Source organism: Abramis brama, assembly GCF_963993115.1.
Source record: "Abramis brama genome assembly, chromosome: 10".
NCBI classification, from domain to species: Eukaryota; Metazoa; Chordata; class Actinopteri; order Cypriniformes; family Leuciscidae; genus Abramis; species Abramis brama.
Window position 1 is genome coordinate 9,276,478 of NC_139972.1, and position 15,922 is coordinate 9,292,399.

At 36.1% G+C, this 15,922-nt stretch overlaps 1 protein-coding gene and 1 long non-coding RNA gene across 3 annotated transcripts in view; both read right to left on the reverse strand.

Annotated features, from left to right (window-relative positions):
- The window catches only part of slc8a2b (solute carrier family 8 member 2b), a 109,873-nt gene extending 107,220 nt beyond the window's left edge, over window positions 1–2,653 (reverse strand). For both annotated transcript variants that reach the window (XM_084125942.1, XM_084125941.1), the window contains exon 1: window positions 2,505–2,653. The gene's annotated coding sequence lies outside the window, so the exon portion shown is untranslated. The remainder of the gene's footprint in view (window positions 1–2,504) is intronic.
- Window positions 2,654–10,476: 7,823 nt separating this feature from the next.
- Window positions 10,477–13,978, reverse strand: LOC311090640. Its single transcript, XR_014607923.1, has 3 exons — window positions 13,015–13,978; window positions 11,951–12,014; window positions 10,477–10,922 (listed from the first exon to the last, which is right to left on the reverse strand). It is a non-coding gene; the product is annotated as an uncharacterized lncRNA (long non-coding RNA).
- Between the last annotated feature and the right edge of the window lie 1,944 nt (window positions 13,979–15,922).

The following is a 15,922-nucleotide window of genomic DNA, read 5'->3' on the forward strand; positions in this document are numbered from 1 at the left end:
GCAATCAAGCAGCAAACTAAGAGAATGAAGAAATCAGAGGAGAGGAGAGGAGAGGAGAGGAGAGGAGAGGAGACTAGAGGAGAGGAGAGGAGAGGAGAGGAGAGGAGAGGAGAGGAGAGGAGAGGAGAGGAGAGGAGAGGAGAGGAGAGGAGTGGAGAGGAGAGGAGAGGAGAGGAGAGGAGAGGAGAGGAGACTAGAGGAGAGGAGAGGAGAGGAGAGGAGAGGAGAGGAGAGGAGAGGAGACTAGAGGAGAGGAGAGGAGAGGAGAGGAGACTAGAGGAGAGGAGTGGAGAGGAGAGGAGAGGAGAGGAGAGGAGAGGAGAGGAGAGGAGAGGAGAGGAGAGGAGACGAGAGGAGAGGAGAGGAGAGGAGAGGAGACTAGAGGAGAGGAGAGGAGAGGAGAGGAGAGGAGAGGAGAGGAGAGGAGAGGAGAGGAGAGGAGAGGAGAGGAGAGGAGACTAGAGGAGAGGAGAGGAGAGGAGAGGAGAGGAGAGGAGAGGAGAGGCTCCTCCATTCCCAGAATAAGGCTGACTGATAAGTGAATGCGATTAGAATGTCAAACAGCTCCAGCACACACACATGCACACACACTGCCTCCATGTCTGAGGATCATGTGCTTATCTTCAGAGGATTCAAACACTGATGCACATCAGGACTCATAGGCAAAGCTCTTGGCTTAGTCTGCGCCCCTCACCATCTCCTAACATACATGTATTGCAATTGCATGTTTTCTTGAGCACTGTAGCGATTGCATATTCAGATGCCTCAATATTTTCCTGCATGCGTCATGACTCATATAAATCTATAAATCAAGAGGCAAGCAGGTGCGTGTGCATGACAAGCTGTATATTAGAGTAATTAGAGGCTATCTTTGAAATATCAAACCATTCTCTGAAATATGATGTAAGCAGGAACCTCTTTACTGATTATTCACTCCTCTTTACTGATTAATATTCATGGTTTAGGGCATGAGGCAATTTTTAGCTGATGAAATATGACAGGTCAAGGATAACTAGGAAGAAAAAAACATTGAGTATAGAATTTTCCATTAATATTTAAAATTTTAGCTATTTCATGAAATTTCCAGGCTTGGAAATCACAGATGTTTCCAGGTTTTCCGTGACTGAAACTATTGCAGTATGCATAAAAGTCCTGAATTATTTCATTTTGACTCATTATTTCAGAATGCAATTTTACACAAAACTGCAAGAAAAATCCAAAAACATTTTACGAGATAATAAATGGATGTCACTCGCTGAATTAAAAATGCACACATAGCAAGTTCATGTGACACAACTGTATCATTCCACTGCCTGAAACTTTGTATCATTGCACATTACACTCTATTTCACATTTTTAAACTGTACTGTGAGATATTTCCACCCTTTCGTTGACTTAGTGACACGCCCTCTCCACACATCAGCCAAACTGATGTCAGCAAAAATGCACGCGCAAAATGATTAACAGTCAGAGCGCGTTTCTCATTGGCTAAGGAAAGCGCGGGCCGCTCCCCTGCTCACTCTCTCGGCCGTTTACAATCTCGTTCTGTCAGAGACATGTATGATTTATCACAATACCGAATACATTCATGTTTGTCAGGGAATAGTGTCACTTTATGCGTGGTTTTAAAAATATTTTAAAAATGCATTACAGTAAGTAAGTATTCCATCTTGAACAACCCCTGAAAGCTCATTTTAAAGGGGAGTGGAGGAGAAGGGAACCTCCATCCGCAGAATAACCGAGGAAACCCCGCCTGAATGGAGCATCCCCGTCAGGTCCCGCGCAATAAAGTCCCGTTATCGCATCGCTGACATTTACACCGTTTAAACCTCTATCCACAGTCTCCGACACACTAGCTCATTAATATCAGATTCAACAATAAAACATTTAAAACGATTATGAGATGAAGGTCACGCAGAAAGCGTCCCGTTTCGTTTATGTAACCAAACATTTACAGCCATCGGTTAACAACAAAATAAACCAGAAGCTTTAGGATGATAGTGGATCCCTGTGCGAACTGCTTTCATTTAAAGCATCACACTGACAAAGAAACAAACAAGTGGCCACAGACACCAAAGGGATGCCCACATGTGAGCCCTATATGCAAAACATAACCCATATGTGCAGCAGTCTATAGGCTACATGCACACATTATATTTACCTAATATCTGTTATATAACCTACGGAGTATCATGACCAAAGCTACGAGAATCTACAAAGACAAAAATGCACTAACAATTCTCTGAGAACTATCACACAAAATAGAATAACAGCAATGTTGCATGTTATCCGGACCATTAATGAAAATGCTCTGACATTCAAAAGAAAAACAAGTTAAAGGCTTCATGTTAATACAGTTTGCACCTGTTCTTTACTTTTCAAGCCCAAACACAAGCATGCATCATCATCATCATACTGAGATCTGAAGGATGAAAACGCATTTCAAAAGATGAAAGTTCATGAGACAAGTTCGCATTTCAATCGCGTTTCGTATGTTATCATACCTTGTATCCTAGTTTGCTGTGATGTTCAGGGCAGGCGTGGCTGTGAAGCGCATGTTGCTGCTGTGTAATTCATTGAAAAACTGCTCCGGTTGTGCTGATCTCTCTCTCTCTCTCTCTCTCTCTGTCTCTCTCTCTCTCTCTGTCTCTCTCTCTCTCTCTCTCTCTCTCTCTGGGTTGACAGTTGTAGCCTATTTCACTCTCTCGTGCCGTGGAAATACTCACTCACAGCCTGGCGCGTCCTGGGTGGGGGGTCGCGAACGCGCATGCAACCTAACGCGAGAACGCGCATTGTTTCATCTAAAGGTGACTTGACATGAAGAAAATAATGTCAGCTGACATGTATACTAGCAAAGTTTACTAATCTACTGAAATGTATACATAGGCTATTGTGTGATGTCAACCTGTGCATATTTTATGAAATGTTATATTACAGATCCGAGTGTGATGCTTACAGTTGGATATCTGTGGAATTAAACTCTTTCTAAACAACAGAAAGCATGTGTATGTCTGTGGATGCTTTTCTTAAAAACATTATTTATATGAAATAAATCATCACAAATAAATAATATATATCAAATATTTTCTTTTGTGTTCAGAAGAAGAAAGAAAAGGCACACAAGTTTGCAACATGAGGGTGAGTAATGATGACAGAATTTTAATTTTGGTGTCAACTATTCCTTAAGTTGCTCTGGTAAGAAAGTATCCAAGAACAATATTGTAACTGTAAAAACATAACGTGTAATGTAAAACTAACGTGTAATCATTAAGCACAGATATTGCATTAATATACTTGTAGCTAATATTAATATTCCAGTTCCCATCAAATTCTGTAAAATTCTGTTAAATTATTAGAAAGTTCAATAACTCCCTCTGCTGGCATGACAATAAAACAACACTTAAAAAATGGATGGATCAAAAAAGGATGCTGTAATCAACATCACGTCAGGCATTTTAGAGAACAAATGGTTTCAATTTTGTTAAGATTAAGATTGTATTGTTCTTTATGAATACATTAGGCCTATTGAAGAAGACAGATCGTTTTTGTGATAGAAGACTTAGTTTAAAGTGATAGTTCAGAAATCAGATGTCGTTAATGAGATTAAGGTTTTTAGGTGTCATTACAAAATCAGTTGTCAAAATCACATTACAAAAAGTTTTTAAAATGTTGATTTTAATTCAGAAACATTATTCTTTATGAATTACTTTCCTTATTAAGTTATTAACTTTTTGGGTAGATTACTATTACACACATCTAAAATGCTGAGCACCAGACATTAAACCATAAGGCCATGTGAGAGATCTTATGTCGTTTTAACGACATCTTTTCTCGTAATAACGAGATGCTATGTCGTTGCAACAACATATTTTCTTGGCCTTATAAGGACATGTGTAGTCATGTACAAAATATGCCTTTATCCACATAAAATTGATAGCCAATAATGTCTTTACCATACATCTACGTTTAAAAAGCTGAAGAAATAGCAGCCCCCAATGGACATTCATGTTAAAAGATCAAATTCTGTACACACCTAATTAATAGCAGATGAGCCCAGAATATGAACATTGCGTTTAATTGCACATTAGGCTAAGCGTTTTCCTCCCATAGAAAACCCTTAAAATAAAGAAAAAGCTTAATGGCTTAATAGGCTAGCCTACTTCAGTGATAAAGATCAAATGCTGTACACACCTTATTAATAAACCATACTATCCTACATAAAAGCAGATGAGCCCAGAATATGAACGGAATACATTTAATTACATGTTAAGCGTTTTCCTCCCATAGAAACCCTTTATTATAAAGAAAATAACGTGTCTTTCTATGGGAGGATGGCATTTCGGTGCACAGCAAATCCTTTAAATGGTATTCAATGCAAAACAAAAATGAAAAAAATATAAGTAGCCAATAAAATAAACAAATTATTGTGGCATTAATTAGCCCACAAACAATATTTATCTTAAAGCTTAAACGAAGCCCTTTTCAAACTGGCGCAATAAAATGAAACAGAATTTGATTTGTTAAACATGAAGAGGACTTCCGTCTGGCATGGCCGCTCGCTCTAAAGTTAACCTAGATAAATGTTCGCTATTATTAAGCGCATATCCAAGTGTTTGTGACATGGAGGTGCCGGTGCCATCACTCGCATTTTCCTATCAACAGTGGAAACAACTTAAAATACTCCATCATTTCTGGTCATACAGAAAAGAATAATACATCAGTCGCAACTACTTTTATTTGTGTAAACTCACAACAACAATAAAACGTTGTGCTTTTGTAAAAGAAAAGAAAACGAACAGGGCGCGCTTTCATGATCTCCGTGAATTGGAGCGCGTCTCAAAAATGAACTGAAAAACAGTGTATAGACAAGCCTCACAGACATGAGAAATATAGCTATCTATATAAAGCTTATAAAAAAATGTCCACCAACGAAAAAATCCAATCGAAAGCAAATACGTACGGTATACCATCTGATTATGTATGCCAATCCTGTCCGTATGAAAGGCGCATCTAGGCTAAATTACAGCGGAGATGTAAGGAGATATGTTTGCAGGCAGCCTACACTGATTTAGAAAAGACGAGTTCATTAATAAACAATTAAAATGCTTTGTTATTTTTTTCAGACACATTTATTATCATTAGCCTACTTTTGCCGGTGCTTTGCGGCAAGTTTTATGCATGTGCTCGAATATAGGCTATAGCCTATTGGGTTTTGTAATTAGCTGCAATGTGATACATATTAGAACCTCATTGTGTAAGAAACATAGGGGGAACAGAATCCGACGGCAAAAAAAACAGCTGTCAGAAATCTGTTCCCCCACCCCAATGATGAGAGTTGTTGATATAATGGCTTAAAAAATGATGATTTTATTTTTGTGTGAGGATGGAGCTTAACTTGCATCAGTTTAGAGAATATATTTTTTTGCCTTTTATTATGATAGGACCGTATAGTATCAAGAAAGTTTGACGAACCGGGACTTGAACTCGGGTCACAACAAGCTGAAAAACAATTTATGCTAGTGCAGAGTGTACTGACCACTAGGCTGCTGAATTTTGTAATTAGCTGCAATGTGATAAATATTAGAACCTCAGTGTGTCAGAAATATGGGGGGAACATAATCCGACGGCAAAAAACCCCAGCTGTCAGAATCCGTTCCCCCACTCCCATTATGAGAGTTGTTGATGTAATGGCTTAAAAAATGCTGATTTTATTTTTGTGTGAGGATGGAGCTGAACTTGCATCAGTTTAGAGAATATATTTTTTTACCTTTTATTATGATATGACAGTATAGTATCAAGAAAGTTTGACGAACCGGGACTTGAACTCGGGTCGCCCAAAGCTAAAAAAAAAAAATATTGTCAGGGCACTGACCACTAGGCTATTGAGTCTAGCCATTTGTGGCAATTTGACAAATCTTAGAACCTTATTGTGTAATAAACATAGGGGGAACAGAATCTGACGGCAAATAGTTCAGCTGTCGGAATCCGTTCCCCCACCCCAATGATGAGAGATGTTGATGTAATGGCTTAAAAAATGCTGATTTTATTTTTGTGTGTGGATGGAGCTAAACTTGCATCAGTTTAAAGAATATCTATTTTTTGCCTTTTATTATGATAGGACAGTATAGTATCAAGAAAGTTTGACGAACCGGGACTTGAACTCGGGTCACAATAAGCTGAAAAGCAATGAATGTCAGTGCAGAGTGTACTGACCACTAGGCTATTGGGTATTGCAATTACTTGCAATGTGGTAAATATTAGAACCTCATTGTGTAAGAAACATAGGGGGAACAGAATCCGATTGCGAAAAAAACTGCTGTCGAAATCCGTTCCCCCACCCCAATGATGAGAGATGTTGATGTATCGGCTTAAAATATGCTTATTCTATTCTGTGTGTGGATGGAGCTTAAACAGCATCAATTTGATAAATATTAGAACCTCAGTGTGTCAGAAATATGGGGGGAACAGAATCCGACGGCAAAAAAAAACAGCTTTCGGAATCCATTCCCCCACTCCCATTATGAGAGTTGTTGATGTAATGGCTTAAAAAATGCTGATTTTATTTTTGTGTGTGGATGGAGCTTAACTTGAATCAGTTTAGAGAATATATTTTTTTGCCTTTTATTATGACAGGACAGTATAGTATCAAAAAAGTTTGACAAACTGGGACTTGAACTCGGGTCGCAATAAGCTGAAAAGCAATGAATATCAATGCAGAGTGTACTGACCACTAGGCTATTTGGTATTGCAGTTACCTGCAATGTGATAAATATTAGAACCTCATTGTGTAAGAAACATAGGGGGAACAGAATCCGATTGCGAAAAAAACTGCTGTCGAAATCCGTTCCCCCACCCCAATGATGAGAGATGTTGATGTATCGGCTTAAAATATGCTTATTCTATTCTGTGTGTGGATGGAGCTTAAACAGCATCAATTTGAGAAATATTAGAACCTCAGTGTGTCAGAAATATGGGGGGAACAGAATCCGACAAAAAAAAGCTGTCGGAATCCGTTCCCCCACTCCCATTATGAGTTGTTGATGTAATGGCTTAAAAAATGCTGATTATATTTTTGTGTGAGGATGGAGCTGAACTTGCATCAGTTTAAAGAATATATTTTTTTGCCTTTTATTATGATAGGACAGTATAGTATCAAGAAAGTTTGACGAACCTGGACTTGAACTCGGGTCGCAATAAGCTGAAAAGCAATGAATGTCTGTGCTGAGTGTACTGACCACTAGGCTATAGGCACTCAGGGTTGAATGCAAACGTGCGATTAGTCCTAATTGCTTGAATGACTACTAGTCTAAAAAAAACTTGTCTATGGAAACTCTAATCAATAGCCTACATTTAATATTTGACATTATTTAATTAGTAATTAGTATCCAGCTCTTTACATTAAATTAGTTGAGTTAGCATAATTAGTTAATGAACTAATAAAATAATAAAATAAAGTTTAAATTAAGATACTAACCATATATTTCTATAGCATTGCTTATTCCACCACACAACAGACTGTTTATAAGGTGACAATCCGTTATACATGTGAAGATTGTATTGTATTGTATAAAGACGAAGATTGACATTTCGTTAATTAAACAAAATAAGAACAAAATGTTGTTAAAAATAAACAACTTAGGCTATGTTCTGTTAGATGTGTTTTGACTACTTTTTGTTTAATTATATCTCTAGGTAATGAAGATATAGCCTATTAACAAAAATAAATCTTATATATAATATATTATCTAAAAAAAACTTATAGGCCTATATAAAATATATTTAAAAAAAAGGGCCTCATTGATTAATTTTGCCTGATTGGGGGCTGTGGATAAAGGCATATTTTGTACATGATTACACATGTCCTTATACAGTGAGGAAAATAAGTATTTGAACACCCTGCTATTTTGCAAGTTCTCCCACTTAGAAATCATGGAGGGGTCTGAAATTGTCATCGTAGGTGCATGTCCACTGTGAGAGACATAATCTAAAAAAAAAAATCCAGAAATCACAATGTATGATTTTTTAACTATTTATTTGTATGATACAGCTGCAAATAAGTATTTGAACACCTGAGAAAATCAATGTTAATATTTGGTACAGTAGCCTTTGTTTGCAATTACAGAGGTCAAACGTTTCCTGTAGTTTTTCACCAGGTTTGCACACACTGCAGGAGGGATTTTGGCCCACTCCTCCACACAGATCTTCTCTAGATCAGTCAGGTTTCTGGGCTGTCGCTGAGAAACACGGAGTTTGAGCTCCCTCCAAAGATTCTCTATTGGGTTTAGGTCTGGAGACTGGCTAGGCCACGCCAGAACCTTGATATGCTTCTTACAGAGCCACTCCTTGGTTATCCTGGCTGTGTGCTTCGGGTCATTGTCATGTTGGAAGACCCAGCCTCGACCCATCTTCAATGCTCTAACTGAGGGAAGGAGGTTGTTCCCCAAAATCTCGCAATACATGGCCCCGGTCATCCTCTACTTAATACAGTGCAGCCGCCCTGTCCCATGGGCAGAAAAACACCCCCAAAGCATGATGCTACCACCCCCATGCTTCACAGTAGGGATGGTGTTCTTGGGATGGTACTCATCATTCTTCTTCCTCCAAACACGTTTAGTGGAATTATGACCAAAAAGTTCTATTTTGGTCTCATCTGACCACATGACTTTCTCCCATGACTCCTCTGGATCATCCAAATGGTCATTGGCAAACTTAAGACGGGCCTTGACATGTGCTGGTTTAAGCAGGGGAACCTTCCGTGCCATGCATGATTTCAAACCATGACGTCTTAGTGTATTACCAACAGTAACCTTGGAAACGGTGGTCCCAGCTCTTTTCAGGTCATTGACCAGCTCCTCCCGTGTAGTTCTGGGCTGATTTCTCACCTTTCTTAGGATCATTGAGACCCCACAAGGTGAGATCTTGCATGGAGCCCCAGTCCGAGGGAGATTGACAGTCATGTTTAGCTTCTTCCATTTTCTAATGATTGCTCCAACAGTGGACCTTTTTTCACCAAGCTGCTTGGCAATTTCCCCGTAGCCCTTTCCAGCCTTCTGGAGGTGTACAATTTTGTCTCTAGTGTCTTTGGACAGCTCTTTGGTCTTGGCCATGTTAGTAGTTGGATTCTTACTGATTGTATGGGGTGGACAGGTGTCTTTATGCAGCTAATGACCTCAAACAGGTGCATCTAATTTAGGATAATAAATGGAGTGGAGGTGGACATTTTAAAGGCAGACTAACAGGTCTTTGAGGGTCAGACTTCTAGCTGATAGACAGGTGTTCAAATACTTATTTGCAGCTGTATAATACAAATAAATAGTTAAAAAATCATATATTGTGATTTCTGGATTTTTTTTTTTAGATTATGTCTCTCACAGTGGACATGCACCTACGATGACAATTTCAGACCCCTCCATGATTTCCAAGTGGGAGAACTTGCAAAATAGCAGGGTGTTCAAATACTTATTTTCCTCACTGTAAGTCCTAAGAAATGTCCTAAGAAAATATGTCGTTTTAATGACATAACATCTCGTTATTACGAGAAAAAGATGTCGTTTTAATATATATATATATATATATATATATAAAAAATTTTATCGTAGATGAAAAATTGTTTAAGTGTAGTTTTAACTCTATAGGCCCGTTCACACCAAATAGGCACCAAATATAAAGAGAACGATAAAGATATAGTTCTAAAAATCATTCTCAATATTAAAGAATAGCAGAGTCCACAGCACCACATCTATAACAATAACGACACGGAGAAACGATATCGAAAACGATTGTTTCTGCAGCTGATGAAGGATAAAAACATTAACAGCCAATCAGAATCCATCCTGCTTTAAAGAGCTTGAGTATTTAAAGCAGCAGACAAGCATGCGCTTATAATAAACAGAACTAAATTGTCCGCTAATGTGGACGCTAATATAGTTATCTTAGTTATCGTTCTTGATGCGAACGGGCCTTTAGGGTCACAAGTGGTCACCTAAACGTTCATGTGAAACTAGATTGTGTTAATGTGCTAAAATAAACAATCTGTAAAAAGTGATCAGTTGACTTCCCAGGTGAAAAGGAAATATATTTAAATTGTGCTTATTTTGATATATTTAATGCATTTTAAGTGTACAGTATTAAGTATGTATTAAATGTGTTATTTTGAGACAACTTCAAATATACTTAGTATACTTCAATATGTATTTAAGTTCAATTTTAAGGTAATAGTAATATATTTTAATATACTTAATTGTGTTAAAATGGACCTATTTTAAGTACATTTAGTGTAATTTAATAGCACTTCTTTAAATTGTATTTTTAATACACTTTAAATATGTTTTAGAACTACACCTTAAGTATATTTTTAGCTTCACATTAATGTGTTCCCAGTATATTTTAAATATAATATCAGCTTATTAATAATGTATTAGAAGAACACTATAAGAGCCACTATTAGTATAATAAAAATACATTTTTATAAAACCATTCAGTATGAAAATAATATATTTTAATGTATTACAAATACAGTGAAAAATTATCATTCCGTAAAACACAGTAAAGAATATTTGTATAAAACACACACATACACACACACACACTTTGAAAGCTAGTAAACTTTAACGTACTACACCCAGTGTACATCAGTACAGCAGCATATGTCGACTAAAAAAAAAATACATTAACATAAAATACAGTGATCTGCAGAGGTATTATAAACAACAACAAAAAAACTAACTTGAGTCAATAAACCTAACTACAGTCAATAAAGTGCTGTCATTAATAGCTGCAAACAGTTACAATACTGTTACAACTCAAACCATATTCATCCTTCAAGTGAATTGGAGTGATTGGTCTTTGAGTTTGCCTCGTTGCATTTCCTTCGAATCAGTCCTCGCACCTCAGACGTCTTGGAAATTGTTTGATCACAGTGTCTGTGAAAGGGGAAAAAGAGGAGTTTATTTTTATATTAAAGCAAAATTAACCTCTGTTAAAAAAGTAACTGTTCCCTTTTAAAAGGGAACTTGCACTGCTTCGATGATGCTCTAGGCGCCTCTTTAATACTTCTGAGTCGCACTAGTAGTGTCATAGGCTGTCGCCAGTCAAACTCTATTGCCGTGATTGTACAGCTTTTCAAACACCGGTTCACATGGAGGGTGTTCCCCATAGCGTCATCAATGCAGTGTCTCATTCCCTGTTCTCAGGGAACAGAGGTCGTAACCTAGGCGTTTTTTATTACAACACAGTATGATGTTTTGACATTTCCCTCTGTTGTACATACAAGGTGAAAAAGACGTACTGTTAAATGTATTATAAATGCATTAAAGTACATTTGTTTTGTACTAAAAACATACTTAAGTACATATTTAATACATTTAATTGTAAGTCTTTTTCGCCTGGTAAAAATGGAATTATTTAACATGGCATGTAATGCTTAGTTCATATTTTAACAGTAGACATTCAATATAAAATGTTAATGTAATTCAGAAAAGGAGTTAATAAAATATCTCTTGAACAACTGTGAAGTCTACATGGTATGTCACTGTATCACAGCAAAAAAGGGCAATTTAACTGTTTAACTGAAAAAGTATACCCAGCCAACAAGAATAATAATTATAATGTACAACAAATGCTAATCTTTATTTTTAGCATTAATGTTTTAGTCAGCCCCCTTTGACTTTGAGAGCAAAAAAAAGTGATGTACAGAAACACATACACTTCACCTCTGTTAAAAAGATTTAAGGAAATTAGAAGTTGTGTAAAATATTGTAAGCCAGGACAAATGACTTGCAGCTTTCCCAAAAATCAATTAAATAAACAGGTTTTTACATGAATGAGCACAAATTAGACACCTGAAATGGACATGTTGCTAACATTTTCCTACCAAGACTGACCGAATCGCCTTTCAATAAGCCTGATTCAAAAATCTCTATAACAGAGGTGATATGAGATTAAACCATACTTACTACTCTACTCTTTGCTTGTCACTGCACTCAGATTTCAGTTTTTCTTCTATAGCAGCTGGTCTGAAAAACAACAAATATTAATATTTAAAAAAAGAGAGAGATTTACATACATATATACATATTTATATATCAGTCAGGCATGGCGCGTTTACATTTGTTCACATTAAGTAGCCTCTGTATCTGGATAACTGATCGGATTTCTGTTTCCTGCATACATTTAAATTAGGTCTGAAGCAGGACACCAGATTAGGAGAAAAGATGATACAAATTAAACATCTTTAACTCTATTAATAATAGAGTATCATCTATCATCATTCTATCATTATAATAAATCTATCATCTTTAGCCTAATCTATAATAAGATTTTGTAAACGATCTTTGAAAAGTTTGCAAAAAACTGACCAGCCAAATATGGAAGTGTGCACTGATTGGAAATTGATTGCAAATAAAGAAGCGCGTTTACACTTGCCTTTTAAATGTGTAAGTGAACAACTTCCGGATACAGGTCGCATGTTAATGTCAAAAAGTGTAAACGCAGCCATAGAAAGTTATCAAAAATGCAATTAGGTTGTCAAGCTTGAACAAATATAAACACCAATCAATCACACACTTCCATAATTGTCTGGTCAGTTTTTTGCAAACTTTTCAAAGATCATTTACAAAATAACAATAAAGCCAAAATGTTCAGGTAATCAGAAATAAATACACAGCTTCATTTTGCAAATACAAATAAAATTAATGTCATGTTGTACATGTTATAATAACTAATTCTGTTTTTTGCAGATGCATTGGACAATGTTTTGTAGTTGTTTTAAGACAGAGACAAATCTCTCCACATAGATTTTAAACACATTTATCAAAGACTTTAGACTTTGACTATATACCCAGTGCTGAAGTTGCTAGAAATCAGTATCAGCATCATGTTACAGCGGTTAACGTCAGTATTACACGTACACGTCATATTAGCAAATGCATGAGACCTATCCAACAAGAAAAAAAACAACAACAAAAAACAACAACAGTGAGCTATTTATTTATGCAAACAGCAACTAAAACTTACCAGTAACTTCTGATAGCAGTATTAATCTCTTCGAGTCTGATTCGACTTCGACTTGAAAAATTGGCTCTGATTGGTCAAATTGAATGTAGCTGAACTGAAAAAGACGTGCTGTTACACCGAGTCAAAAATACGACTGGCAAAGACAACGTAAATGTAATACAAAACTAGAATCACAACATAATGAGGTTCCAAATGTCACACGTCTTGCAAACTTGAAGATGGGGGAAAAATTAAAACAACGCTAACAGTTACGTGTTCTATTAACGTTAGATAAAAAAAATCTAAATACTGTCATGATCACTCAACCTTAAGCAGTTGCAAAACATTTAAGAAAGTTAATCGCAAAAAAACATCACCTAATCCATATGAATCGCGTGGTTTCCTCCAAGTCCTCTAAAGAAACACGATCGCTCCAATCACATTCAAGCAACATACGCACAGCAAGAACCAATCACAGCCGTTCAACGATTAGTCACGTGTGTTTAAACAAGTAGCCTACAACATATTTTTGGATAACATTTAAACATCTTTGGAAAATGTATCTATATGCAGTTAAAATAATATGATGTTCATATCCTTGTGGGAATTTCAGTAGTAAAAACATATCATGTAATGGACAACAGTATAGCCCTTTACAAGTATAGCCTACAAACAAGTAAAAGTGAACAACATTAATTTTAAGTGCTTATATTGCAATGCTTAATAAACTTGACAAATGTTTATAATACATTAGAAGTTGGTACTTTATACAAAAAAATCTATAAAAACAATCTAAAATATTAAAATGATAAATACATAAATATTACAAATATATTGCACTAGGTCTAAGTGTTTAAAGTACTTTAAACACACTAAAAGCTTAATCATTTTGCTATGTTCTTACACAAGTTACACATAAAATGTACTTTAAGTAAGAGCAACATAAGTATGTTTTCTTTAAATACACTAAAACTTCACACAAATATATTGTGTTTAGCATATTTCTTAAAAGTGCCAGCACTCAGATGGTGTAGGTCTCGGACGGCACGAGGCTGTGGATGGTCGTGATCGTGCTCCTACATTTATTACCAATGTACTTCTAGTGCATTTGTTAGAAATATATTAAAAGTATGCTTGTGTTTAGCATATTTCTTAAAAGTATAATTAAGCATATATTTATTACCAATGTACTTCTAGTGCATTTGTTAAAAATATATTAAAATTATGCTGGTATTTAGCATATTTCTTAAAAGTATTATTAAGCATATATTTATTACCAATGTACTTCTAGTATACTTTTTAGAAATATATTAAAATGCAATTCAATATATATTTTAATGCACTTCAAATAAGCATGTTGGTAATACAAATGTATTATAAACATACTATTTGTATTTAAAGTATATTTTTAATACATTTAATATTACGTCTTTTTCACCTGGGTTGGCTTAAACAAATTGGGGAAACCGTTGCCTTACAATTATTAAGTAAATAACTTCATGCTTAATCGAACAAAAAAAAGGGGAACTGTCAAGTTCGCATAACTTTATTTTTTTTAAGTTTATCTACTTAATAATTTTGAGGCAATGTGTTTACTTAATTTTTTAAGTACAGTAAGTGAACTTAACACTTTTTACAGTAGTGCTAGTAGTGCTGAGACTCTTTGTGCAGTCTTGCACTTGAGAGCACGTGTACGCAACAGGAAGTAAGTGTGCAAGGCTATCCCACGGAGCGTAATACTCACTTTTTCTACTATGGAACGCAACGTGACGCAGTTATTTTAAAAGAAAACGGCTCCTAAGACTTTTACTTTCACTTTTGCTGGCTTATCGATGTCAACATGGAAGAAACCAAATAGCGTCAGTGGGCTTTTTTCGGTCAACTTGTATTAGTAGTTTTGCATGAGACTAAAGCGGTAGCCTATTATAGCCTCGCGTGAATACCGGTGGGGAATGAAAAAGTAGGCTATGATATTAATTTGGTTCCATTATTGGTAAACAGAGCGAATGTAGGTGAGGCTTGGCTGATGAATATTAATTACGTAACGTGCCCAGCGTATCTGATTGGCTGAAAGTAAGAGGAAAGTTTGCAGTATCCAATCGAATCCCTACTGAAGGCCTTTGCAAATAGGCAAATACCCACACTTGCGGTCTTTGCACTTAACTACTTGTCTACTTGCATGACATTCAGCCCAAGTGTTCAAGTTGGCGTGAAGACTGCAAGTGTGTGTAGAACACATTTACTATAGTGTTGCAAGTGTTTACAGAGCTTTACTTTGATTTTCAATACTTTGCATTTTAACATAAACTTCTAAATGTCTGGTCAGTAGTCCCTATGTAACAGAAGACAATTTAAAATTGTGGTGCTTCAGTGATAAAAAGCAGTTGCAAATGATGTACAAAATACACATAGTCTACTCATCTTTGCACCAATAAAATGACACTTTAACAAATTGTTTTACTACCAAATTGCGTGTAATATCTAATTAATTTGACTGACAGTGGAATGTTTTCCTTGCTATCTCGCGACTTCAGGGCACCAGATTTCCCGAACTTAATGCATGATGGGATACGCTTAGCCCTAAATGATGTATTACACGAAAGCTCGCGTTATGTTTATTTGGTAGATAAACACCATTTGTACAATTTTGTAAACTTGTGCCAGTAAAATCGATCGCAAATGCAGCAGTTGGTCGAGATGAACCGTTATGAGGTCGCGATCGTTTGATGTTAGCGCGGGTAAATATTTTTCTTAACTTTAAGTAAATCTATACGAACTACGATTTTCCTCTTATTGATGGTCTAGATTTTTGGGGATTAATATTACTCAATCGCCTCCTATTTTTTTCTCCTTTTTTTATATATATATATTGCTGTATGTTGCTGACTCGACCTATCCTATTTCCTTACCAAACTCGATGCTAATCGAA